Raw genomic sequence first — 21498 nt, forward strand, 5'->3', positions numbered from 1 at the left:
TCAGAATTTTTGTGTCTATATTCATTAGAGATATTGGCCTGTAGTTTTCTTTTCTTGTGGTGTCCTCATCTGGCTTTGGTACCAAGGTAATGTTGGCTTCATAAAATGAGTTTAGAAGTGTACTGTCCTCTTCAATTTTTTTGAAGTTTGAGAAAGATCTTTAAATGTTTGGTAGAATTCATCAGTAAAGCCATTTCTCCTAGACTTGTGTTTTGGGAGGTTGTTGATTGCTGATTCACAGTTCTTTCTTGTAATTTGTCTTTTAGATTTTATATTTCTTCATGATTTTTTTAATGTTTATTTATTTTTGAGAGAGAGAGAGAGAGCGCGCGCACACAAGAGCAGGGGAGGGGCAGAGAGAGAGGGAGACAGAAGATCTGAAGCAGGCTCTGCACTGACAGCAGAAAGCCCCATGTGGGGCTCAAACTCATGAACCATGAGATCATGACCTGAGTCAAAGTCAGACATTTAACCAACTGAGCCACCCATGTGCCCCAGTGATTCATTTTTGATAGTTTATATGTTTCTAGGAATTTATCCACTTCTAGGTTGTCTAATGTGTTGTTCCTAGTAGTCTTATATGATCCTAAGTGTCCACTGATGGATGAGATAAAGAAAATATGCATGCAATGCATTGGATACATTGTATTCAATATATATGATAGAATATTATTCACCCTTAAAAAAGAAGGAAATCCTGCTATTTGCAACAATATAGATGAAACTTGAGGGCATTATGTTAAGTGAAATAAGTTGGATATAGATAAACAAATACTGTATGATCTCATTTATATGTAGAACCTAAAAAAACCCAAAAAACAAAAAACAAAAAAAACAAACTTATAAAAGAACAGACTGGTGGTTGCCAGGGGCAAGAGGTTAGGTGGGGGAAATGGATGAAAGTAGTCAAAGGGTACAAACTTCCAGTTATAACGTGAATAAGTTTGGGGGGTATAATGTACAGCATGGTGACACTAGTTAACAATATTATATTGTTTATTTGAAAGTTGCTGAGAGAGTACATTTTAATTTTTTAAATATTTGTTCATTTTTGAGAGAGAGAGAGAGAGAGAGAGAGAGCACAGTGGGAGAGGGGCAGAGAGAGAGGAGATAGAATCTGAAGCAGGCTCCAGGCTGAGCTGTCAGCACAGAGTCCAACATGGGCTTGAACTCACGAACCGTGAGATCATAACCTGAGCCAAAGTCAGAAGCTTAACTGACTGAGCCACCCAGGTGCCTCGAGAGTACATCTTAAAAGTTCTCAACACACACACACACACACACAAGGTAACTATGTGAGGTGATGGATGTGTTTACATAACTTTGTGGTGGTAACCATTTTGCATTATGTACATATATCAAGTCATTGTATGTATACCTTATGCTTATACAATGTTATTGTCAATTATATCTCATTAAAATTGGAAAAATAAAAAATAAAAATGGCTTCCTCTCTCCAGTTTAACTGTCAGCTGTTACTTCCCAGGTTTATCCTGGGATGGCCAGAGATACACTATAGCTTGCTATCTTCGATATAATATGTTTTGGGGAAATTAAATCATTGGCTTGTTTTAGAATTGTGAAAGAATAATTATCTCTGAATAAAGTTAGAGATCAAGGACTACCTTTTAATTTGAGGGAGTTCTATCTGTGTGTTGCTTTTCTTATTGGCTGATCCAGATTGACAATTTAATCATCATAACAGGACGTTAAGATAAGGCTCTTTACATCTCAGTCTCAGTTATATAAACAACAACATAGGTGGCAAGGAATTTGATATTCCGTAGTAAGGGGCTAGGTTATACATGTTAAAAACAGGTTTTGTAATTTTTTTTTAAGCTGAAGAGACTGAGGGAGAAGTTATAACTTGAAGAGAGAATTTTCTTCAATGGAATTTGTCAGTGAAGAAGGGAAAGAATTTCTTTATTCCTGTTTTAGATCTGGTAGAGGTGTTCTGATACCAGGCCCATAGAGTATTGCAGAGTCACACTGGAAAACGGTGAAAGACACGAAGTTGGCTCAATCAGGATATACAAAGAAAGTGGAAAATTACAGCTAAGAAGTGACTGTACTTCCATCTATGGGATAAAGGTGTATTTCAGAGGGATATAATGCTAGAGAGGCACTTTGGGATTGTCCTGTGTCTCGGCCAAGAAACCTACCTAGAGAGGTAAGTAAGCCTCAGCAGAAATAGCCTGATTAATAGCCATATTACTAACTGCTCCAAGGCTGAGGCAGGAGTCTTAAAACAATCTTCTGGAGAAGATTCATTCATCTGCATCAGAGCAGTGGCAGTTCAGGGATCCTCAACTGTATTTGTTTTTTATTGTCACTGTAACAAATTACCACAGATTAACATCTTAAAACAAGACCAAGTTATTCTCTTACAGTTATACAGGTCCGAAGTCTAAAGTCAAGGTGTGATCAAACTATTCCTTCTGGAGACTTCCAGAGTATAATCTGTTTCTTTGCCTTTTTTAGCTCCTAGAGGCCACCTGAGTGGAGTTGTGGCTCTTTCCTTCACTTCCAAGGTCAAATCTCTCTCTCTGTCCTGTTTCTTCCATTAGCATATTGCCTTCTGGGTTGGACCCTACTGTCTCCTCCTCTTATAAGGACCCTTATGATGACATGGGACTCAACGTGAATGATCCAGGATTATCTCCCTATCTGAAGATCATTAATTTAATCACATCTTCAAAGTCCCTTTTACCATGTAGAACAACATATTCACAGGTTTTGGGGATTAGGACATGGATATCTTGGGGGGAGGGGTGCTATTTTTCTGTGTGCCTTACTAGTGGAGGAAGGTAGCTCAAGAACCCACCAAGTACCACTAGAGGAAGAATCAACTTTAAACAGTGCCAGGCTAAGAGAATATTGGTAACAGCTCAAAAAAGTAAAAATCAAAGAAGACATTTTCTGCCTCTTCCTGCCCTGATTTCTCTTTCCATGACCGCAAGGATAAGAAATTTCTGATGGCAAGGTAGAAAGGAAGAGAGAAATACAGGCTAGGGAACCAGAGAAGAATGAATCATTTTCTCCTATTGTCTTATTTTAAAATTCCCACCTAGAGCCATGTTGAGTTGAGGGAAAAGGGAGGCTTTTGCTTTGAAAAAATTCAAAGTCCATCATTATTGTGAAATGAACATTATAGTTGGTGAGTCAGAATTACCAGAGGATGATATTGATGATGATGATGATGATGACGACAACGATGATGATCTGTGAGTGATTAGACAAGTCATGCCCAGGACTCATGTAAGGATGGTAACAAATTGAATCCACAAAGTAGATTTGAATAGGTACTGTCAGTGAGGAAGGAGGTGGGAGAATTAAGCTGTTTCCTTATTGAACTTTGAAGGTTATGCTTCTTCAACATAATGGTTTAATAGTATATTCCCAACTCTCATTGTTTTATGCACATAAAAAAACAGACAACTGGAAGATTGATAAAGGCTATCATGTGATGGAACAGTTAAGAAAATGTAACTCTGAATTAGAGTTTGATATTTTAATTCCTGCATTTTCCAAAGCTAATAAATTGTTTAATTGGCAGGAAAAGAGAAAGAAGTGAACATAAAGGCTACAGAGAAGTAATTGCTGACAGTGCAAACAGAAATAGAAACAACTGAAGCGCAAGATATGGAACCACTGATAGCCATATAACGTGACACTGAAGTACATAAATTGCCATTGGGGAAAAAAGGAGAAAATGTATTAATAAAAACAGAAATGTAGTTTGGGGACATGTAGTGAAAAGGCACACTTAAACACCCTTCTGTTATTAAGGTCATATAACAAAGGAATGTCAATTCAGTAGCTCTTTCTTTCTTTCTTTCTTTCTTTTGAGACAGAGAGAGACAGAGTATGAGCAGGGGAGGGGCTGAGAGAGAAGGAGACACAGAATCCGAAGCAGGCTCCAGGCTCTGGGCTGTCAGCACAGAGCCCGAAGAGGGGCTTGAACCCACAGACCGTGAGATCATGACCTGAGCTGAAGTCGGTCGCTTAACTGACTGAGCCACCCGGGCGCCCCATTAGCTACCTCTTTTGATTGCTCCATGAAGGACCACTTGCCCCTTCATACCTTAATTATGTCTGAAATTTCCATTGATCTACAACACAGTACTACACTGATGTTCACGATGTCCTAACCTTGTAAAAAAAAAAAAAAGGTGAATTTTTGGAAGTATACCATTTTCTATTGCAGGAACATGAATAACACATTTTAGAAAGATTGCCATTAAAAGGTTCATATAAAAGAACTGCAGTAACTAACCTCCAATATGGTGCCTAATGGTCCACTTCTCCTGGAATTCTTGTTCTCCCTTGTTGAATCAGGGTTTGTTCTGGGTAAACCAATAGAATAAAGTGGAAGTCATGACATGTGATTTTTGAAGCTAAATGACATTACAACTTCTGCCTTGGTCTCTTGCATCACATGCTCCAAGAGAAGTCAGCTAGCATGCCATGAGAATATTCAAGTAGCCCTGTAGAAAGGTGCATGTAGACAGGAACTATAGTTCCAATCTAATGGCCAGCACCAATTTTCCAAGCCACATTTGAAAAAGCCCGATTGGAAATGGATACTCTAGCTCCAGTCAAGTGCTCTGATAACTACAGCCACACTCAATATCTAACCAGAGCCTCATACTAGACCTAGAGACATAGCCCCCAACTGTGCAGAATCCTCATCCATAGAACTGTGAGAGATTATAAATGGTTCTTTTTTTTTTTTTAATTTTTTTTTCAACGTTTATTTATTTTTGGGACAGAGAGAGACAGAGCATGAACGGGGGAGGGGCAGAGAGAGAGGGAGACACAGAATTGGAAACAGGCTCCAGGCTCTGAGCCATCAGCCCAGAGCCCGATGCGGGGCTCGAACTCACGGACCGCAAGATCATGACCTGGCTGAAGTCGGACGCTTAACCGACTGCGCCACCCAGGCACCCAATGGTTCTTATTTTTTAAGCCACTATATTTCTTAAGTTAATTTATTTTGAGAGAGACAGAGACAGCGTGAGCAGGGGAGGGGCAGAGAGAAAGAAATAGAGAATTCCAAGCAGGCACCTCACTGTCCATGCAGAGCCAAATGTGGGGCTCAAACTCACAAAAACTGCGAGATCATGACCTGAGCTGAAACTGAGAGTCAGAGGCTTAACCGACTGAGCCACCCAGGCACCCCTAAACTACTCTATTTCGATAGTTATTTGTTACATAGCAATAAATAATAATATATTCACCCTTAAAAAGTACAGTGTGGAAACTAACCCAATCAGATAGCGCTGGACATACTTGTCCAAAAACAAATTTACCAGCAATTGAATTTGCTCTCTTCTGGTTGAAATTGCTATAAATTTCTAGAGCTTTACTTGCATTCTTCTTCTAACTCAGGCATTAACCAGCTGCTTGAGTTAGAGCACATTTTAAAACTGTTTTTGAGCCTTTTTTTTTTCATTCATGAAATGGGCTTATAATATCTACCTAACAGTTTGTTGAGAGGATTAAATATGCAACATATTTAAAGCCTTTGGCATGGCAAGAAAGTTGTCAGAAAATGTCTCTTTATTTTCTCTTTTTCTAAAGCTTTTAGATTGATAAAATCTCAGTTATAATGATTGCACATTGAGTAAAATAATTTACAGTATTTATTTTTTTTAAGTTCCAGAGGATATGTTAACAGCCAGTAGGTTTATATTTTCTGAATATGTTGAAACAATGCTTTTGGGGGAGATAAGCTTGGTCATGCCTTCACAGTGCTCTGGGGTGCCAAATTCTGCTTATTAAACCAGTAGCTATTTGGAGTGCTATGTAGATTTTGAAGAAAAATTCATATTAATTGCAAGGATTGAGATAAAATTTTCTCAATGTAGCTTCATATGTTTGGAGGAATATTACAAAAAGATAGAAAACAGTCGCTAATAAAATGATATGTTCCATTTTGAAACATAGTAGTTTGATTAAAGGCAAGCAGGGAGGGAGAGAGGTTCAGAGCTGAGCTGAAATCTATCTAAGTCCATGGCTGATATGGTCTAAGGATTTAGGGAGCTTTATAATTAAAATCTTTAGCCTGCTGTGGAGATTTGATGTTCACCTGTAGTTCTTCACTGGTGCTAGAGAATCTCTCTAAATTTGTTCTCACCTTTGTTTTGCAGCACACCTTACCAAAAAAGGTAAGCCTGTACTTTCTTAATCTTTGTATCTGCAAGTTTCTTAGAGTTATTCTGAGCATTTTCATTTCAAGTTAGGCTCCAAAGGATTTAGGTTTGGCCAAACTGAAGCGAGAAAACCTGCCCAATCTAGGCCTGCCCTGCTGGGTCCCCCTGAATTTGGGATTAGTCCTCTATTCTGTCGTGTTTCATGGCAAACTTCCTGAGGTTATCCCCAACGACTTGGTTCAACTTGCAGCTTCAACGGACCAAGAATATGAAAACCACCTGCAGCTCATATAATCTGAACATCCCTGAAATTGGAGATTTTTAAACTACAAAGCCATGGGGCGCCTGGGTGGCGCAGTCGGTTAAGCGTCCGACTTCAGCCAGGTCATGATCTCGCGGTCCGTGAGTTCGAGCCCCGCGTCGGGCTCTGGACTGATGGCTCAGAGCCTGGAGCCTGTTTCCGATTCTGTGTCTCCCTCTCTCTCTGCCCCTCCCCCGTCCATGCTCTGTCTCTCTCTGTCCCAAAAATAAAATAAACGTTGAAAAAAAAAATTTAAAAAAAAATAAAATAAAATAAACTACAAAGCCAAAAGAGAATCAAAAGTCAAGGGGTGCCTGGGTGGCTCAGTCGGTTAAACATAGGACTGTCGGTCTGGGCACAGTTCATGATCTTATGGTGCCTCAGCTTCAGCCCAGTGTCCAGCTCTGTGTGCTGTCAGCACAGAGCCTTCTTGGGATTCTCTATCTTTCTCTCTCTCTGCCCCTGCCCTGTTCACATTCTCTCTCTCTCAAAATAAATAAACTTAAAAAAATAGTCTAGACAGAATTTTTGCAGTTTATTTTGTCCTTAATAATTTACATCTTCTATCTCCTGCATGGGTTCACTTTTTTTCTTTTTTTTTTTTTTTTTAGCACATGAGAGAAAGAGGGTGTGAGGGTGGGAGAAGGTGATAGGGAGGGAGAGAGAGAGAGAGAGAGAGAGAGAGAGAGAATCTTAAGCAGGCTCCACTCTCAGCACAGAACCCAACTCAGGGCTCAATCCCACACCGCAGGATCATGACCTGAGCCAAAATCAAGAGTCCAATGCTCAACTGACTGAGCCACCCAGGCTCCCCTTCTTTTATATTCTAAATAATTACACCTCTGTTCTTTTCATATTACATCTAGATGTCCCAAGAATGATAATGAATATTAAATATATGTTTATATGTGCTGAATATAGTAAGTATATATCACATGTCATATGTACTTATTTATAATGTATATAAAATATATATATATTCATAGATATATATTCACATATTTAAATATTCTTTTATTTAATGTATTTTTAATTTACATCCAAGTTAGTTAGCATATACTTCAACAGTGATTTCAGGAGTAGATTCATTAATGCCTCTTACCCATTTAGCCCATCCCCCCTCCCACAACCCCTCTAGTAACCCTCTGTTTGTTCTCCATATTTAAAGAGTCTGTTATGTTTGGTCCCCCTCCCTGCTTTTATATTATTTTTGCTTTCCTTCCCTTATGTTCATCTGTTTGGTATCTTAAAGTCCTCATATGAGTGAAGTCATATGATGTTTACCTTTCTTTGACTAATTTTGCTTAGCAAAATACCATCTAGTTCCATCCACATAGTTGCAAATGGAAAGATTTCATTTTTTTTGATTGCCAAGTAATACTCCATTGTATATATATGCCACATCTTCTTTATCCATTCATCCATCGATGGACATTTGGGCTCCTTCCATACATTGGCTATTGTTGAGAGTGCTGCTATAAACATTGAGGTATGTGTGTCCCTTTGAAAAAGCATACCTGTATCCCTTGGGTAAATACCTAGCAGTGCAATTGCTGGGTTGTAGGGTAGTTCTATTTTTAATTTTTTGAGGAACCTCCATACTGTTTTCCAGAGTGGCTGCACCAGTGTTCATTCCCACCAGCAGTGCAAAAGAGATCCTCTTTCTCCACATCCTCGCCAACATCTGTTGTTGCCCGAGTTGTTAATGTTAGCCATTCTGACAGGTGTAAGATGGTATCTCATTGTGGTTTTGATTTGTATTTCCCTGATGATGAGTGATGCTGAGCACCTTTTCATGTGTCTGTTAGCCATCTGGATGTCTTCTTTGGAGAAGTGTCTCTTCATGTCTTTTGCCCATTTCTTCACTGGATTATTTGTTTTTTGGGTGTTGAGTTTGATAAGTGGTTTATAGATTTTGGATACTAACCCTTTATGTCATTTGCAAATATCTTCTCCCATTCTGTTGGGTGCATTTTAGTTTTGCTGATTGTTTCCTTCTCTGTGCAGAAGCTTTTTATTTTGATGAGGTCCCAGTAGTTCATTTTTGCTTTTGTTCCCCTTGCCTCCGGAGATGTGTTAAGAAAGTGCTTCAGGCAAGATCAAAAAGATTTTTGCCTGCTTTCTCCTCAAGGATTTTGATGGCTTCCTGTCTTACATTTAGGTATTTCATCCATTTTGAGTTTATTTTTGTGTATGGTGTAAGCAAGTGGTCCAGGTCCATTTTTCTGCATGTCGCTGTCCAGTTTTCCCAGCACCACTTGCTGAAGACACTGTCTTTATTCCATTGGCTATTCTTTCCTGCTCTGTCAAAGATCAGTTGGCCATATGTTTCTGGGTCCATTTCTTGGTTCTCCATTCTATTTCATTGATCTGAGTGTTCTTGTGCCAGTACCATACTGTCTTGATGATTACAGCTTTGTAATACAGCTTGAAGTCCGGATTGTGTTGCCTCTTGCTTTTGTTTTCTTTTTCAAGATTGCTTTGGTTATTCGGGATCTTTTCTGGTTCCATACAAATTTTAGGATTGTTTGTTCCAGCTCTGTGAGGAATGCTGGTGTTATTTTGATAAGGATTGCATTGAATATGTAGATTGCTTTGGGTAGTATTGACATTTTAACAATATTTTTTCTTCCTATCCAGGAGTATGGAATCTTTTTCCATTTTTTGTGTCTTCTTCAATTTCTTTCATAAGCTTCCTATAGTTTTCAGTGTATAGATTTTTCACCTCTTTGGTTAGATTTATTCTTAGGTATTTTACGGTTTTTGGTGCAATTTTAAATGGGATCGATTCCTTGATATTTCTCTTTCTGTTGCTTCATTATTGGTGTATAGGAATGCAACTGATTTCTGTGCATTGATTTTATATCCTGTGACTTTGCTGAATTCATGGATCAGTTCTAGCAGTTTTTTTAGTGGAATCTTTTGGGTTTTCCATATAGAGTATCATGTCATCTGTAAAGAGTGAAAGTTTGATCTCCTCCTGGCCTATTTGTATACCTTTTATTTCTTCATGTTGTCTGATTGCTGAAGCTAAGACTTCCAATACTATGTTGAATAACAGTAGTGAGAGTGGACATTGCTGTCTTGTTCCTGACCTTAGGGGGAAAACTCTCAGTTTTTCCCCACTGAGGATGATATTAGCATTGGGTCTTTCATATATGGCTTTTATGATCTTGAGGTATGATCCTTCTATCCCTGCTTTCTTGAGGGTTTTTATCAAGAAAGGATGCTGTATTTTGTCAAATGCTTTCTCTGTGTCTATTGAGAGGATCATGTGGTTCTTGTGCTTTTTTTTATCAATATGATGAATCACAATGATTGTTTTGTAGATATTGAACCAGTCCTGCATCCCAAGTATAAATCCCACTTGTCATGGTAAATAATTTTTGTAATGTATTGTTGGATCTGGTTGGCTAATATCTTGGTGAGGATTTTTGTGTCCATGTTGATCAAAGAAATTGGTCTATAGTTCTCCTTTTTAGTGGGGTCTTTATCTGGTTTTGGAATCAAGGTAATGCTGGCTTCATAGAAAGAGTTTGGAAGTTTTCCTTCCATTTCTATTTTTTTAGAACAACTTCAAGAGAATAGGTGTTAATTCTTCCTTAAGTGTTTGGTAGAATTCCCCTGGAAAGCCATCTGGTCCTGGAGTCTTGTTTTCTCGGAGATTTTTGATTACTAATTTGATATCTTTACTGGTTATGGGTCTTTCAAATTTTCTTTTTCTTTCTGTTTCAGTTTTGGTAGTTTATGGGTTTCTAGGAATTTGTCCATTTCTTCCAGATTGCCCATTTTGTTGGCATATAATTGCCCATAATATTCACTTACTATTGTTTTTATTTCTGCTGCGTTGGTTGTGATGTCTCTTCTTTCATTCTTGATTTTATTTATTTGGGTCCTTTCCTTTTTCTTTTTGATCAAACTGGCTAGTGGTTTATCAACTTTGTTAATTCTTTCAAAGAACCAGCTTCTGTTTTCATTGATATGTTCTACTGGTTTTTTGTTGGTTTTGATAGCATTGATTTCTGCTCTAATCTTTATTATCTCCTGTCTTCTGCTGGTTTGGGTTTTTATTCTTATTTTTTTTAACGTTTATTTATCTTTGAAAGAGAGAGAGAGACAGAGAAAGAGCATGAGAGGGGTAGGGGCAGAGAGAGAGAGGGAGACACAGAATCTGAAGCAGGCTCCAGGCTCTGAGCTGTCAGCACAGAGCCTGGAGTGGGGCTCGAACTCACAAACCGTGAGATCATGACCTGAGCCAAAGTCAGAGGCTCAACTGACTGAGCCACCCAGGCGCCCTGGTTTGGGGTTTTATTTGCTGTTCTTTTTCCAGCTCTTTAAGGTGTAATGTTAGGTTGTGTGTTTGAGACCTTTCTTCCTTCTTTAGGAAGGCCTGGATTGCTTTATACTTCCCTCTTATGACTGCCTTTGCTTCATCCCAGAGGTTTTGGGCTGTGGTGGTGTCATTTTCATTGGTTTGCATGTACTTTTCAATTTCCTCTTTAACTTCTTGGTTATCCAATTCATTCTTTAGTAGGATGTTCTTTTGTCTCCAAGTATTTGTTATCTTTCCAAATTTTTTGTTGTGGTTGACTTTGAATTTCACAGCATTGTGATCTGAAAATATGCACAGTATGATCTCGATCTTTTTGTACTTGTTGAGGGCTGATTTGTGTCCCAGTAAGTGATCTATTCTGGACAACGTTCCATGTGCACTGGATAAGAATGTTTATTCTTCTGATTTAGGATGAAATATTCTGAATATATCTGTTAAGTCCATCTGGTCCAATGTGCCATTCAAAGCCATTGTTTCCTTACTGGTCTTCTGTTTAGATGATCTGTGTATTGCTGTAGGTGGGGTATTGAAGTCCCCTACTATTATGATATTATTATCAATGAGTTTCCTTATGTTTGTTATTAATTGATTTCTATATTTCTGTGCTTTCACATTTGGAGCATAAATGTTTACAGTTATTAGGTCTTCTTGGTGGATAGACCCCTTATTCTTCATCTCTTGTTACAGTCTTTATTTTAAAGTCTAGATTGTCTATATATGTATGGCTACTCAAGCTTTCTTTTGTCGACCATTAGCATGATAGATGGTTCTTCATCCACTTACCTTCAATCTAAAGGTGTCTTTAGGTCTAAAGCGGGTCTCATATAAACAGAATATAGATGGATCTTGTTTTCTTATTCATTCTGTTACCCCATGTCTTTTGATTAGAGCATTTAGTCCATTGACATTTAGAGTGAGAACTGAAAGATATGAATTTATTGCCATTATGGTGCTTGTAGAGTTGGAGTTTCTGGTGTTCTCTGGTCCTTTCTAGTCTTTGTTGCTTTTGGTATTTTTTTTTCATCTTTTCTCCCTTCAGAGAGTCCCCCTTAAGATTTCTTGGTCACAAACTCCTTTAATTTTTGTTTGGGAAACTTTTAATCTCTTCTTCTATTTTGAATGACAGCCTTGCTGGATACAAAATTCTTGACTGCATATTTTTCTGATTCAACACATTGAATATGTCCTGCCATTCCTTTTTTGGTCTGCCAAGTTTCTGTGGATACGTTTGCTGCAAACCTGATCTGTCTTCCCTTGTAGGTTAAGGATTGTTTTTCCCTTGCTGCTTTCATGATTCTTTCCTTGCCTGAGTATTTTATGAATTTGACTATGTTATGCCTTGTTGATGGTCGGTTTTTGTTGAATCTAATGGGAGTCCTCTGTGCTTCCTGGATTTGATGTCTGTTTTCCCCAGGTTATGAAAGTTTTCTGCTATGATTTGCTGACATAACCCTTCTATCCCTTTTTCTCTCTCTTCTCTCTTCATCTTTCCCTTCACCTATGATCCTCTTCACCTCTTCACCTCTGATGTTGCTCATTTTAATGAGTCACTGATTTCTCTAATTCTTAAATCGTGTTCTTTTGCCTTAGTCTCCCTCTTTTTTCTGCCTCATTATTCATCATAAGTTTGTCCTCTGTATCATTGCTTTACTGCTCTGCCTCATCCATACGTGCTGCTGTGGCATCCATTTAAGATTGCAGCTCAGTTATAACATGTTTTATTTTATCCTGACTAGATTTTACTACTTTTATCTCCACAGAGAAGGATTCTATTCTATTCTTGACCCCAGCTAGTATTCTTATTATCATGATTCTAAAATCTGGCTCAGACATCTTGCTTGTGTCTGTGTTGATTAAATTCCTGGCTGTCATTTATTTCTGTTTTTTTTTTGGGGGGGGAGGAAGGGAGGAAAGAAGGAGGAAACTTTCTATGTGTTAACTCCTTTCTCACATATAGTGCCATATTAAATTTTAATGACAAACACTGGCACTGTTTGTTTGAATCCAAGTAAAATACTCCCTTCTCTAATAATCAGCATCCTCCTTTGGGATAACTTAATGTTCTACTGAATTGGTCTGTTAGGCTGTGACTGTATAACTATAATTATAACTATAACTATCATCTTATTGGGGAAAACAAACAAACAAACAAAAATTGTGCTTTCTCCTTGCTGTGTTACAACTTTGTGGCTATTCCAAGGACAGTGACTTGGTATTACTACTTGGAGAATGTTAATTAAGATAGCCCACAGATATGATACAATTTTTCACACTCCTTATGTTCATATAGACATGACTTAAACGTTTATTTCTCTAAGTGGACATTTCTCTGTAAGAGTATAACTCTAATATAATATCACTACTGCATATTAGTCACAGAGTATGATATGATTTTGTGTAATCCATGATGAATGAACAGCCCAGGGAAACTTTTCCTTCAAGCTTCCCTGATAAGCATAGTCTGAGCCTCATAGGTATAAAGCAAACAATTTTTTATGAACTTGGCATTATGATAAATTTCCTTTACTTCAGCTTTTATACCTGTGTATTTATTCCACAGTCTTAATACACCCAAGGTTAAGGTTCTGTTTGCAGAATTTGAGACAAGGTTAGAGGACATAAACTTACAGAGACTCAAACAAAATGTGATGTGTGATGTTTGTAATATGCAAAAGAGAATATAATAAGGAAGATATTTTAAAATCATTGCTTCTTTAAAAAAATTTTAAATTTTTTATTAAAAAAAGTTTTTTAGCATTTACTTATTATTGAGAGACAGAGAGAGACAGAACATGAGCATGGGAGGGGCAGAGAGAGGAGGAGACACAGAATCTGAAATAGGCTCCAGGCTCTGAGCTATCAGCACAGAGCCCGACTCGGAACTCAAACCCATAGCTGTGAAATCATGACCTGAGCCAAAGTCATATGTTTAACTGAGCCACCCAGCCACCTCCCCACCAAAAAAAAAAAACAAAAACAAAAACAAAAACAAAAAAAAAACCTTTCTTTAATGTTTATTTATTTTTGAGAGAGCAGAGAGATCAGAGTGTGAGTGCAGAAGGGGCAGAGAGAGACACACACACAGAATGTGAAGCAGGATCCAGGCTCCAAACTGTTAGCACAGAGCCTTGATGTGGGGCTCAAACTCATGAACCATAAGATCATGACCTGAGGCAAAGTTGGATGCTTAACCAACTGAGCCACACAGGTAACCCTAAAAATCATTGCTTCTTAAAACATAAGGAATGATGTTGTGAGGATAATGTTCCTGAGCAGTGCTAGGTCTGGGCAATATTTTGGTGAAGGTGAAGACTACTTTCTAGTGTATTCTCTTCCATTCATTTTAAAATATTTTTTTCAGAGGGTCTGTGGGTGGTTCAGTCAGTTAAACCTCTGATGCTTGATTTTGACTCAGGTCACGATCTTATGGTTTGTGAGTTTGAGCCCCTTGAGGGTCTGACACTGCAGAGCCTGCTTGGGATTCACTCTCTCTCTCTACTCTGCCCCTGACCTCCCTCTCTCTCTCTCTCTCTCTTAAAATAAATGGATAAACTTTAAAACAAATTAAAAAATCAAATAATTTTTTTCCTGAATGCTATATTCTTTAATTAATCTCTCTTCCTCTGTCAAAGGTGACAACTTTTTCAGGCTATCCATAATAGGTGACCCATAGCTTTCACCTTTGTGCCCCAGTAATGGACATTGGTTCAAGCCCTATATCTTTAGTCTTTTCCAATCACAAAATTGTTTATCCATCTCAGAAAACTAAATATTTAATTTAAAAAATTACCCCTTCCAAATGATGTTTAATGTTAACATTTGTTTCAACTCCAGTTAATAGTGAGAATGTCAGATATGATAGAAAGTTATTGGGATCTTTCTTGTTGTGAATGTGTTACTCGGGTGCCTATGAATTATTATTGTGTTCTTGTTATATAATTCACACACCATAGAATTCATCATTTTAAGGTGTAAACTTCAATGATTTTTAGTGTAGTCACAAAGTTTTAAAACCATCACCACTATCTAATTCTGGAACATTCAATCACCTTAAAAATAAACTAAACCCATTAGCATTCTCTCTCTTTTCCCCCCTCCCATTATCCCTTAACAATTACTAACCTACTTTCTGTCTCAATGAGTTTACCTATTCTGGACATTTCACATAAATACAATCATAACACTACATGTCCTATTGTGTCTGGCTCCTTTCACTTAGCAAGCATAACGTTTCCAAGATTTATCTGTGTTGTAGCATGTGTCTGTACTTTATTCTTTTTTTATGACTGAATAATATTCCTTTGTGAAGGTGTATCACATTTGTTTCACCATTCAGTAGTGGGTTTGTTATTTGTGTTTTTCCCAACTTTTAGCTATTATGGATAATGCTGCAATGGACATTTATGTACAGTTGTTTTGTGAACATCGTTTTTAATTTTAAGGGGTATATACACACAAGTGAAATTGCTGGATAATATAGTAATTCTGTGTTTAACTTGTAAAGAACTGCCTGACTGTTTTCCAAAGATTGTGATGGTTACAGTTTATCCAATTTTATCAATATGTCTTATTATCCTTTTAATTTTTTTAAATTTTAGCCACAATAATGAGTGTGAAGTGATATCTCATTATGGCTTTAGTTGCATGAACCTAATGATGTTGAGTAGTTTTTCATGTGCTTATAGATCATTTACATATTTTATTTGTAGAATTATTGATTGAAATCCTATGACCATCTTTAAACTGAGTTGTCTTTTTATGTTTACGGTCTAATAGTTCCTTATGTATTCAGCTTACTAGATTCTACTAGATATATGATTTGCAAATATTTTTTCCCTGTCTGTAGGTTGTCTGTCTTTTCACTTTCTGGATGGTAACCTTTAAGGCACAAAAGGTTTTAATTTTGATGAAGTTCAATTAATTTTATCTTTTGTCTTGTCTTTGGGCATGTGCTTTTCGTGTATAAGCAACCATTGCTTATCCAGGTTAATGAAAATGTATGCCTAGGTTTTCTACTAAGATTTTTTTGTCATTTTGGATTTTATATTTAGGTTTTTGATTCATTTTGATTTGAATTTTGTATATAGTTTGAGGTTCAACTTTATTCTTTTATATGTAAATATCAAATTGTCCAGCACCATTTATAGAAAAGACTTTTTTTTCCTCTATTGAAAATTTGCCTTGACACTATTGGCAAAAATTAATTAGGCATGAATGTAGAAGTTTATTTTTGAGGTCCCAAATCTGTTAATCTCAGTTTCTTTCCCTATGCTAGTGCCACATTGTTTTGATTACTGTAGCTTTGTAATAAGTACTGAAATTGGGAAATGTGAGTCCTTGAACTTTTTTTTTCTTTTTAAAGACTGTTCTGGTTATTCTGAACAGTTCCTTAAGAAATGTTATTCTGAAATATCCCCTATGATTTTTAAGATCAGGGTGTCAATTTTTTTTTAAAGAAAAACAGGGGCGCCTGGGTGGCGCAGTCGGTTAAGCGTCCGACTTCAGCCAGGTCACGATCTCGCGGTCCGTGAGTTCGAGCCCCACGTCAGGCTCTGGGCTGATGGCTCGGAGCCTGGAGCCTGTTTCCGATTCTGTCTCCCTCTCTCTCTGCCCCTCCCCCGTTCATGCTCTGTCTCTCTCTGTCCCAAAAAAAATAAATAAACGTTGAAAAAAAAATTAAAAAAAAAAAAAAAAAGAAAAACAAAGCTTAGATTCTGATATAGATTACTCTGAATCTGAAGATCAACTAGGGGAATATTGCCATCTTAACCATATTAATCCCTCCAATCTATGACCATAGAACACCTTTTAATTTTTTAGATCCTCCTTAATTTACTTCATTAATGTTTTGTGGTTTTTGATGTAAGAGTCATGCACTTTTTAATTAAATATATTCTGAAATATTTTATTCTTTTTATGTTATTAAAATGTTTTTTTTCTTGATTTCATTTTTGCACTTTTCATTGCTGGTACATTGCAATGCAGTTGATTTGGGTATAATCCTGCATCCTGCAATGTTGCTAGAGTTTTTCTTTAGTTTGAATTCGTTTTTACTAGCACATCTCCATTATTAATATTATTTTTAATGCTGTATTTTGGACTGGGATATGTTGGGATAGAGACAATTTTGCCTATACTTCTCTGCTAATCTAGAAGTGACATGACAAAATTTCTCTTCCAATAGTGTGATAACACGACAATAACAGAGAGATCATAAAAAGTCACTAGTATCAAATTCCCAAATCTCCAATTCACCTGATGCCATTGAATTGCTTCAATGTCCTTTGGACTGAGGCACGGTCTGTTTATTTAAAGCCAGAAACAAATTGATTTACTGCTTGGAGAGAAAGAGATAGTTTACTAACATATATGTATATTTTATAAAGATCCTGTTTTCCACTGTGCTGTAAAGCTTATATTGTTTCTTGATTCAGTGCATGCTTTTACATATATATAGGCACTTATTAGAAAGGATAAACTAACTAAAACTTTGTCTATGGATTGTTAGACACTCACTTTCCTAGCAGGGTTTTAACCAGTCAATACATTTATAGCATTCTCTTTAACAGCAAAACCCATGGTCTTGTTGAAGCTAGGTAATTCTTACTTTTGTTGCAAAACTACAAATGTGATTCTGACTTCAATATTTGCTAATAACTATTCCCTATTTATGGATATTAGATTTATGCTTAAGACTAAAATTAGTTGAGCTCAAGGCATAAATAGACTACATTTGCTCCTTTTGTCTGTCATGCTAATTACTACCAATCTCTATAGACCAGTCAAGCATTCAAAGTGCCATTATAATCAGATTAAACATTACATGTGCATGTGCATGCATGTGCACACACACACACACACACACACTCACAGGCTCAACCCAAGAACTGCATTTTTGTTTTACAATATTATAACTTTACTGAATGATAATGGATGTAGCAAAAACTAAATGCATAAAATATGATATGTACAAATCTTTAGAATGCTGATTTTTAAATTTATACTACATTATTCTGGAGCATGTATATGGCTATGATATTTCTAGATGAAATTTGACATTTACTATTATAATAATAAGCCTATTAATGAAGCCCAAGGTGACTGTGTATGATAGGAAGTGTTTCATTCATTCCCACCTTGGCTCCTCCATTTTCTGTGTAACCCTGGGCAAATCTGTTTCATTCTTTCTGGTTCAAGTTTTACATATGTAAAATTGAAGTAATACTTGCCATTTATATATATATATTTTTTAATATCATGAGAATTAATGAGATTATTAGTCAGTAGACCTCCAGGACATTGTCACTGCTAGGATAAGATTATTGGCCTCTAGAGGAAAAGGAATGGGAGGGTTGAGGAGGGAGAGAAAGGAACCTTTATGAAATGAGAGAGAGATTGGAAATGGAGCCAAGTAATGACATCAGTCTTAAAAAACCCAGATAAAGGGAGTAAGTAAGAAAGACAGCAAGAAGTTGCTCCGTTTCCTCTTGTTCTAATACAAACCTGTCTTCACTAATTCTGTACCACTCAACTCAGACTAGGTTATACATGTTTCCTCTGTTCTCCATGTAATCTCCAGTGTCTACTCTCCTTCCATCATTAATCACAGGAGACTGTTAATAAGACTTTCTTATCCATTACACTGTGATACCTAAAGACAGATGTATCTTATTTGTCTCTAGATCCACAGAGTAGAACACAGGGTCAGGCACTTACTAGGGTCCAAAATTTTTTTAAAAATTACAATATGGATTTAGATGCTGGGAGATTTTGATAGGATTGAAAGATGCCATTTGTTTGGAAAGGAGAAATGACTTCCTATTCTGTAATGAATTTGCTGTGAACAACATTTTTTGGCACTCTGAAATGGATGTCAGGAAAGGCTTTAATCTAATATTCGTTCGTTGATTTCTTTAATTGCCCAATTGCCAAGCCTTGTTTTCTGTGATGACAGAGAAGCAGGAAGAGCTGCCTATTAAGCTGAAATTGATGTTCAAAGTAAAGGTACTCAGCACTAAATATGAATTAGTAATCAACTAATTAGATCAGTCCATATGCTTGATGGTGATGTTTTCCTTAACATTTTCTTTAATCAGCTAATGATGCAATCCACTAAGCTTGCCTTTGTCACTTTAAAATTCTTAAGTGTGAAGTCCTCTAATCATCTTTTAGCAAAATATATACCTAAAAATGGAGAGAGCTTTTTTATTTTTAGAGCTAAGCCTAATTTCTATTTTAGTAAAAAAAAAAAAATCAACCTAACGCATTTACACATTTCTCTCTCTTACAGAGACTACAAACAATTAAACCACTTTGTTTCCCAAAGACCTAAGCTCAATAGCAAATGCTTATTCTAAGTAATCACAAATGATACCATATGCCCACTTGTTCACTGTGACATGTCTCTTCGTCATCACGGCACTGGGAACTCATTCCAAAATGGCTGAAGAGACACCAAAGGTCTCAATTTTATATGATTTTAAATGGTTTGCCTGCTCATATAGTTTATAGAGGTGAAGAACTGCCAGGGTTGCCTAATTCATCTCTCTGGGCATAAATGGTGACACTGAGGAACGGCTGCACAGATGCCCAGGCTGCTCGCTGCCTGCCTTCCGGTACAGGCTGCTTCCCACTCTGACATTCTGCCTGCCTGAATATGGCATTATAGTTTTCAAGTAGAACTCTGTGAGGTCACTCGATTTCTCCATTCTCTCCTTGTGCCACTCCTACTCATTGCCTTATTTAATTAACATGCAGTAAAGAGGCTTTCAGGCACTACTTCAACTTTTATAGAGACTTTGAGTTAACTCAAGTGTTGGAGATACATTTGAAAAACAAAGAAGAAATGTAAAAAAGTGGCTTGAAAAACATCTGTCTTTGTAAACATACTACTGTAAATAATTTCCATAATGTTAAGAGCAGGGTCTATGTTTTACTTAAGTGACAAAAGGCTTCTAATCTATAGAAACATTTACCTATGAAATGTGGCATGTATTTAAGGAAACAAACCAAAAAACATGGCATTGGCAACAAAAGAACTTACCTTTTTTTTTTTCCTGAGAAAGTAATCTTGTATTTTGTTAAGTATGTAGCTTTAATTTCCCTTTCATAATTCCCAGGCCTTTCCTGTCAGTTTTTTTTTATAGCATCAATGCACTGCTGGATATATAGTGTTTGAAAAATATATATACCCAGTATGTACAAAAGTTTGTCCTATATTAATAAATGGAAACTTAGAACACTTTTCCATGGAAATAACATTGTAAATTGTTCTTAATTTGGTAGGCCAGTTCATGAGAGTCTGGCTTTTTAATATTCTAGGACAGAACTTTAAAAAAGCAGAAACACCTCTCCTATGATAGCAGCAGTGAGGGCAAAGTCCTCCCCCTTTCCCATCAACTCCAAACTAACTACATCACAGCTCTCAGAGGGGTTCAGACATAAAGCATATTCATAAAACAGAAGTTCATACTTGTAGTCGGTTCATGCAAGAAATAAATGATGCGCTAATCTTTATAGTGTTGAACAGTAATAATGAGGTGGGCATACAAATATATATTCACAGACATCCAGTAGAAAATGAAATGCAAAAGAATGCCTTTTGTCCCTTCTGCCCCCAACACAGAAAGAAAATGAGGTTCATTAGCCATTTCCTACATAAGAGGAACTGTCACATAGGGATCACTTAAACTTTATTTCAACCCTGTCAGGAAGGTATTACTTAAGTCCAGTTGGCAAATGAGAAAACTGAGCACAACTGGCCCAGATGTTTGTCCCCCATCTCCCAGCCTACAGGTGAAAGAAACTGATCCACACTCTACTTGGCTCCCATACCCAAAGCTGGTTCTGCCATGACCCACATGGCCGCTACCAAACTTGGTCTGGGGGGCTAAAAGGTTCAAGGACACATTTTCAAACAAAAGCCAAGCTAAGCACTCAGAATGCCTTTCCTTGCATAGATTTAAGTGTCCCTAGCAACAACAAACAAAAAAGAAAGAAAGAAGGAAACAAAGAAAGAAAGAAGAAAAGAAAAGAAAAGAAAAGAAAAGAAAAGAAAAGAAAGAAAAGAAAAGAAAGAAAAGAAAAGAAAAAGAAAGAAACCAACTTAACATGATAATTACATTAATTCCTCTGAGGACATAAACAGAATTTTGAAGACCACATAATGAAAGACATCAGTATAAGTATCTGGCCTAGGTTTCACATCTAACCACCAGAGCAGAGCTAAAACCAATTTATCCATTCTCCAAAGCAGAGGCTGCCAGCCAATAATGCCTCAAAGGAATGGAATAAATATTCAATTTAAGCATAAACACCATACTTTTTAGATAGTGATGCTGATGTGGATCCTTAAAAAAAAAAATACACCCAGAATAACTTACATTTCCATTTTTGACAAATGACATTTTTTAACTTTAACGTTTACTTAACTTATACCAAAAGAAATTTCAAGGGTCTGCAAATGAATTTAATACTGGACAATATGCCACATTACAGCTGCATTTTTGTGCCAGAACACCTGTTTTCTATTACTGCAGTGCATATTGTTTAAATGTTTATAAGTTCAGGGCGCCTGTGTGGATCAGTCGGTTCAGCGTCTGACTTCGGCTCAGGTCATGATCTCACAGGCTGTGGGTTCAAGCCCCGCGTCAGGCTCTGTGCTGACAGCTCAGAGCCTGGAGCCTGCTTCTGATCCTGTGCCTCCCTCT

At 37.0% G+C, this 21498-nt stretch overlaps 1 pseudogene; it reads left to right on the plus strand.

The window, feature by feature from the left end:
- Positions 1-3141: 3141 nt before the first annotated feature.
- LOC122478373 overlaps positions 3142-21498 on the plus strand; it is a 65779-nt pseudogene continuing 47422 nt past the window's right edge.

This window comes from Prionailurus bengalensis, unplaced genomic scaffold (genome assembly GCF_016509475.1).
Source record: "Prionailurus bengalensis isolate Pbe53 unplaced genomic scaffold, Fcat_Pben_1.1_paternal_pri Un_scaffold_56, whole genome shotgun sequence".
NCBI classification, from domain to species: Eukaryota; Metazoa; Chordata; class Mammalia; order Carnivora; family Felidae; genus Prionailurus; species Prionailurus bengalensis.